Source organism: Triticum urartu, chromosome 7A, assembly GCF_056163025.1.
Source record: "Triticum urartu cultivar PI428250 chromosome 7A, HENAU_Tu73, whole genome shotgun sequence".
Lineage (NCBI taxonomy): Eukaryota > Viridiplantae > Streptophyta > Magnoliopsida > Poales > Poaceae > Triticum > Triticum urartu.
In genome coordinates this window covers 730,768,792-730,775,703 of record NC_141879.1, presented here as the reverse complement: position 1 = coordinate 730,775,703, position 6,912 = coordinate 730,768,792, and positions in this window count along the sequence as shown.

The window sequence follows — 6,912 nt, the reverse complement described above, 5'->3', positions numbered from 1 at the left end:
ATGGACCTAATTGGGCTATGATGCGAATCCTTAGGTGGGTCGCATGCGGATTTAAGTGCGGCGCCGCTTGCCACTTTATGGGGTCGTCTATCCGACCGTGTGGCTTTCTTATTTTTTGAATGCGAGGGCTCTAGGGCCTCTTCGTCGAATTCAGGCAGTAGCTTTCTTTTCGGATAGCTTTTAGTGCGGCGACCGTCGCCGTATTTATCTGCGGTATTGATTACTTTGCTCCATCTAATCCGGAGTGCATCTTTCGCTGTTTTTAGCTTCCGCTTCTGCTTTTTCAGGCTGCATGCAGTTGCAACGAGCCTCTTGTGGAGATTCTTCTGCTCCATGGGTTTATCCGGCGTGAGGTCGTCCGGAATGCCATTTTCACCGGAGGAGGGACGTTCGGTTTCTCTATCCGTGTTGCCCTATTCGGACGGTTTCTCTAAGGCCTGCTCGTCGTCTACCGGCTCGTCCTGCTCTATGGCTGGGTTTTTATCGAGGCGGGGCTTGGGTCGGCGTTTACGTCGACGCTTTGATTGCTTTTCGAGGGGTCGATCTCCCGTTCCATCCCCCTTTTCCTCGTTGTCGCTTCCTTTAGGGGTATCCACCATGTACACATCGTGAGATGAGGTGGCTGTCCAATGCCCTATGAGCGTTGGTTCATCGGTATCTCCTGCATCGTCATCCATGCTGTCGATGTCTCCGGAGTCGAAGTTGAGCACGTCGTTTAAATTGTCGACAGTGGCTACCAAGTGGGTGGTGGGTGGGCTTTGAATTTCTTCATCGTCCGTATCCCATCCTCGCTGACCGCAGTTCGGCCAGGGCTCTCCTGATAAAGAGAGAGACTTGAGAGAATTCAGGATATCGCCAAAAGGCGAGTGCTGAAAGATGTCCACGGCGGTGAACTCCATTATTGGCGCCCAATCGGATTCGATCGGCAGGGGCGCAGGGGGTTAGGAGTCCGGATCCTCGAAGTCGTGAGTCACGCAGAGTGTGGGGCCGGCGTTCGGCTCGATCGCCTTTGAGATTGCAGCCCCCGAGGTGACGTGCAACCGCTCATCCTCAATTGACACAACTAGCTTCGAATTAAGGGTTAGTGCTGGTGCGTTTGCGGCCTCCGGGATACTGTTCGGTGACAGAGCTAGATCATGCCCCGTGAGACAGTGCGGCGCGCTTGGTTGTGGCTCGAATCCGTCGAAGATAAAATTTCCGCGGATGTCTGCCATGTAGTTTAGGCTTCCAAACCTGACTTGATGGCCAGGGGCGTAGCTTTCGATCTGCTCTAGGTGGCCAAGCGAATTGGCCCGCAGTGCAAAGCCGTCGAAGACGAAGATCTGTCCGGGGAGAAAAGTCTCACCCTGGACCGCATCGTTGTTGATGATCAAAGGAGCCATCGGGCCTAAAGGCGACGACACAGAGGAACTCTCAATGAAAGCACCAATGTCGGTGTCAAAACCGGCGGATCTCGGGTAGGGGGTCCCGAACTGTGCGTCAAGGCCGGATGGTAACAGGAGACAAGGGACACGATGTTTTTACCCAGGTTCGGGCCCTCTCGATGGAGGTAATACCCTACTCCTGCTTGATTAATATTGATGATATGGGTAGTACAAGAGTAGATCTACCACGAGATCAAGGAGGCTAAACCCTAGAAGCTAGCCTATGGTATGATTGTTGTATATGGAGTTGATGTCCTACGGACTACAACCCTCCGGTTTATATAGACACCAGATAGGGTTAGGGTTACACAGAGTCAGTTACAATGGTAGGAGATCTTGAATATCCGCATCGCCAAGCTTGCCTTCCACGCCAAGGAAAGTCCCATCCGGACACGGGACGAAGTCTTCAATCTTGTATCTTCATAGTCCTGGAGTCCGGCTGAAGGTATAGTCCGGCTACCCGAACACCCCCTAATCCAGGACTCCCTCACATACAGTTTGACATTTATTTTTCTTTCTTAATATACAGAACAGGTGGGCACGAGGTAGATAAAACTAGCTAAAATCTTAGCAGAGATACTCCAAGCAGAGCCATAGGTATAACAAAAGGTGTAAATATGCTTAAGCTAGATACATCCTTGATACTTATCAAATTTGTAACTCATACAAGTATATAGCATGCTCAGAAAAATGTATGTTGTTCTTGAGCTTCTAGTGTTAAAACAGCATGGCAGATATTTCGAACTAAAATATTCAGTATTAGCTATAATGTGTTGCCTTTGCAGTTTTACATTGCTGCTAAAAAAGTTAGGCGATGACAGAAGAGTTCATAATATGTATTTACCTCCTGTGTTTTGTCACCATGGATCGCCGTTGCAAGGAAACCTCTATCGTATAGCCAATATCTCAATGAATATGCCAGAGTTGCAAAGAAACTTCTCATTTTGTCTCCACGAAAACCGATGCTAGTCTGTTTAGGCTAGAAAACCAAAAAAAATAGCATGAGAAAAATCTTAAAGAATAATAGTAAATAAACCCAATTTTTACAATCAAAGATGGCAGAAAATAATACCATATCGGTGAGTACGACAAGGTGCGATGAACAAAATATGGTTGTAAGTACATTTCACGGATCTGACGCTAAACTTGTATGTAATTAGCGCAAGAGAGAGAGTAGGCTAGGAGGACTGATCAACAAAATGATGATATCAGATAGAAAGTTTGCACAAATATATAACATAGAAGCAGTGTATTAGCAGCCCTAGTTAACAATCTTACTCTTGATCAATCGATTGAGTGAGATTAATGAATTACTTATATTCCACAAACAAGAAAAATCCAAGGAACCAACAGAAGCATCTCATGGGCATTAAATTATTATAAATTATTAGTTGATTAACTAACTAGCGTATCTCACAAATTCTACACTGCTAGTGCTCTCATGGTGAGAGAAGAGAAAGGAAATAGCAAACAGTACGGCCTAGTTTGGCAACACCATTTTTCCAAAACCTCAGTATTTCAATAGATGGGCAACAAATACTCCAGTTTATGAAAAACATAGATTTTCTCAGTTTCGATAAAACCGCCGAGGTATTTGGTAAGTGGAAGTTTTTCTCAGTTTTCTTTGGTTTGCACAGATTGTTACGTTGTTGCATGCATACTCTGATACACTCATGGATCAGCTTGTGCTAATGGCCACCGTATGCATGCAGCCTTGCACTGACATGTTTTCTCCTAGATGCTAGGAAGGATCTGTAGTAGTAATAGAGTTATCTCTTGCAATCAATCAAAGACCAAGCTTGTTACAACATGCGCTGCAAATCGAGGTCTGCAGCTCGTGCGTCCTTGCCGGCGCCATATAGCTGCTCACAGATCTGTCAAAGACGTCAAAGTGATCTGGAGCGATGAACCCCTATTAGAATGACCTCTGCGTGCATGTGTTTTCAGCTGGCACTAAGTAGTCATTTGTACGGTAAAGGAAGATCATATTCAGTTTCATCAAGATTCATATTGCAAAATAAATATTTAATAGGAGACACACCAATAACTTTTAGATCTTCATCTTGATTTTCATAGGTATTGGAAGAACACGCTTTAATAAAGGCATCTTTGGAAGCATGCATCCTAGCGGTTCTTTCCTTGCACTCATCAATGGAAATTCTCATGGCTTTGAGAGACTCATTGATATCATGCTTAGGAGGAATAGATCTAAGCTTAAAAGAATCAATCTCAAGAGAAATTCTATCAACGTTTCTAGCCAAATCATCAACTTTAAGCAATTTCTCTTCAAGCAAAGCATTAAAATTCTTTTGTGAATTCATAAACTCTTTAACACTAGTCTCAAATTCAGAGGGCATCTTATTATAATTCCCATAAGAGTTGTTGTAGGAATTCCCATAATTATTAGAAGGATTACTAGGATATGGCCTAGGATTAAAATTCCCTCTATAAGTGTTGTTACCAAAATTATTCCTACCAACAAAATTCACATCCATAGATTCATTGTTATTCTCAATAAAAGTAGACAAAGGCATATCATTAGGATCAGAAGAAACACTCTTAGTAGCAAATAACTTCATAAGTTCATCCATCTTTCCACTCAACACATTAATTTCTTCTATCACATGCACTTTTTTATTAGAAGATCTTTCAGTGTGCCATTGAGAATAATTAACCATAATATTATCTAGGAGTTTAGTAGCATCTCCTAAAGTGATTTCCATAAAAGTGCCTCCCGCGGCCGAATCTAAAAGATTTCTAGAAGCAAAATTCAATCCGGCATAAATTTTTTGTATAATCATCCACAAATTCAAACCATGAGTAGGGCAATTATGTATCATTAATTTCATTCTCTCCCAAGCTTGTGCAACATGTTCATGATCAAGTTGTTTAAAGTTCATAATATCGTTTCTAAGAGAGATGATCTTAGCAGGAGGAAAATACTTAGAGATAAAAGCATCTTTGCGCTTGTTCCATGAATCAATACTATTCTTAGGCAAAGACGAAAACCAAGCTTTAGCACGATCTCTAAGCGAAAAAGGAAATAGCTTCAATTTAATGACATCATTATTGCCATATTTTTCTTTTGCATATCACATAAATCAACGAAGCTATTCAGATGAGTAGCGACATCTTCACTAGGAAGGCCGGCGAATTGATCTTTCATAACAAGATTCAACAAAGCAGTAGTAATTTCACAAGATTCAGCACCGGTAAGAGGAGCAATCGGAGTGCTAAGGAAATCATTATTATTGGTATTGGTGAAGTCACACAATTTAGTAGTATATTGAGCCATCGCGACAAACAAGCAATCTAACACACGAGCAAACAAAAAGGCAAGCGGGCAAAAATAGGAAAATAGAGAGGGAGTATAGAGAGAGAGAGGGCGAATAAAACGGCAAGGGTGAATTGGGGGGAGATGAAAATGAGAGGCAAATGGCAAATAATGTAATGCGAGAGATAGGGATTGTGATGGGTACTTGGTATGTTGACTTTTTGCGTAGATTCCCCGGCAACGGCGCCAGAAATCCTTCTTGCTACGTCTTGAGCTTGCGTTGGTTTTCCCCGAAGAGGAAGGGATGATGCAGCAGAGTAGCGTAAGTATTTCCCTCAGTTTTTGAGAACCAAGGTATCAATCCAGTAGGAGCCCACGCTCAAGTCCCTCGTACATGCACAAAGCGATAGCTACTCGCAACCAACGCGATTAGGGGTTATCAATCCCTTCACGGTCACTTATGAGAGTGAGATCTGATAGATATAATATTTTTGGTATTTTTGGTATAAAGATGCAAAGTAAAAAGTAAAAGCAAAGTAAAAAGCAAAGCAAGATTAAAGTGATGGAGATTGATATGATGAGAATAGACCCGGGGGCCATAGGTTTCACTAGTGGCTTCTCTCAAGAGCATAAGTATTCTATGGTGGGTGAACAAATTACTGTTGAGCAATTGACAGAATTGAGCATAGTTATGAGAATATCTAGGCATGATCATGTATATAGGCATCACGTCCGTGACAAGTAGATCGAAATGATTCTGCATCTACTACTATTACTCCACTCATCGACCGCTATCCAGCATGCATCTAGAGTATTAAGTTAAAAACAGAGTAATGCCTTAAGCAAGATGACATGATGTAGAGAGATAAATTCATGCAATATGAAATAAACCTCATCTTGTTATCCTCGATGGAAACGATACAGTACATGCCTTGCTGCCCCTTCTGTCACTGGGTAAGGACACCGCAAGATCGAACCCAAAGCTAAGCACTTCTCCCATGGCAAGAACTACCAATCTAGTTGGCCAAACCAAACGGATAATTCGAAGAGACTTGCAAAGATAACCAATCATACATAAAAGATTTCAGAGAAGATTCAAATATTATTCATAGATAGACTTGATCATAAACCCACAGTTCATTGGTCTCAACAAACACACCGCAAAAAGAAGATTACATCGAATAGATCTCCACAAGAGAGGGGGAGAATTTTGTATTGAGATTCAAAGAGAGAGAAGAAGCCATATAGCTACTAACTATGGACCCGAAGGTCTGAGGTAAACTACTCACACTTCATCAGAGGGGCTAGGATGATGTAGAAGACCTCCGTGATGACGGCCCTCTTCTGGCGGAGCTCCGGAACAGGCCCCAAGATGGGATCTCGTGGATACAGAAAGTTGCGGTGGTGGAATTAGGTTTTTGGCTCCTGTTCTGATCGTTTGGGGGTACGTGTGTATATATAGGAGGAAGAAGTATGCCGGAGGAGCAACGAGGGGCCCACGAGGCAGGGGCGCGCCCTAGGGGGGGGCGCCCCCACCCTCGTGACCGCCTCTTTTGTTCCTTGGAGCAGGGTCCAAGTCTCTTGGATCACGTTCGGTGAGAAAATCACGTTCCCGAAGATTTTATTCCGTTTGGACTCCGTTTGATATTCCGTTTATCTGAAACACTTAAATAGGCAAAAAAACAGCAATTCTGGGCTGGGCCTCCAGTTAATAGGTTAGTCCCAAAAATAAAATAAAGTGGAAAATAAAGCCCAATATAGTCCAAAACAGTAGATAATATACCATGGAGCAATCAAAAATTATAGATACATTGGAGACGTATCATGACGCCCTCGATTCAACCTTACACTAATCATACATGCAAATGTGTACGATCAAGATCAAGGACTCACGGGGAGATATCACAGCACAACTCTAGACACAAATTAAAATAATACAAGCTTTATATTACAAGCCAGGGGCCTCGAGGGCTCGAATACATAAGCTCGAAAACACAAGAGTTAGCGGAAGGAACAACATCTGAGTACAGACATAAGTTAGACAAGCTTTGCCTTAAGATGGTTAGCACAAAAGCAACATTGATCGAAAAGGCAAGGCCTCCTGCCTGGGAGCCTCCTAACTATTCCAAGTCGTCAGCGGCCGTCACGTAGTAGTAGGCACCCTCGGGGTAGCAGTAGTCATCAGTGGTGTCGTCTGGCCCCTGGGATCCGTCA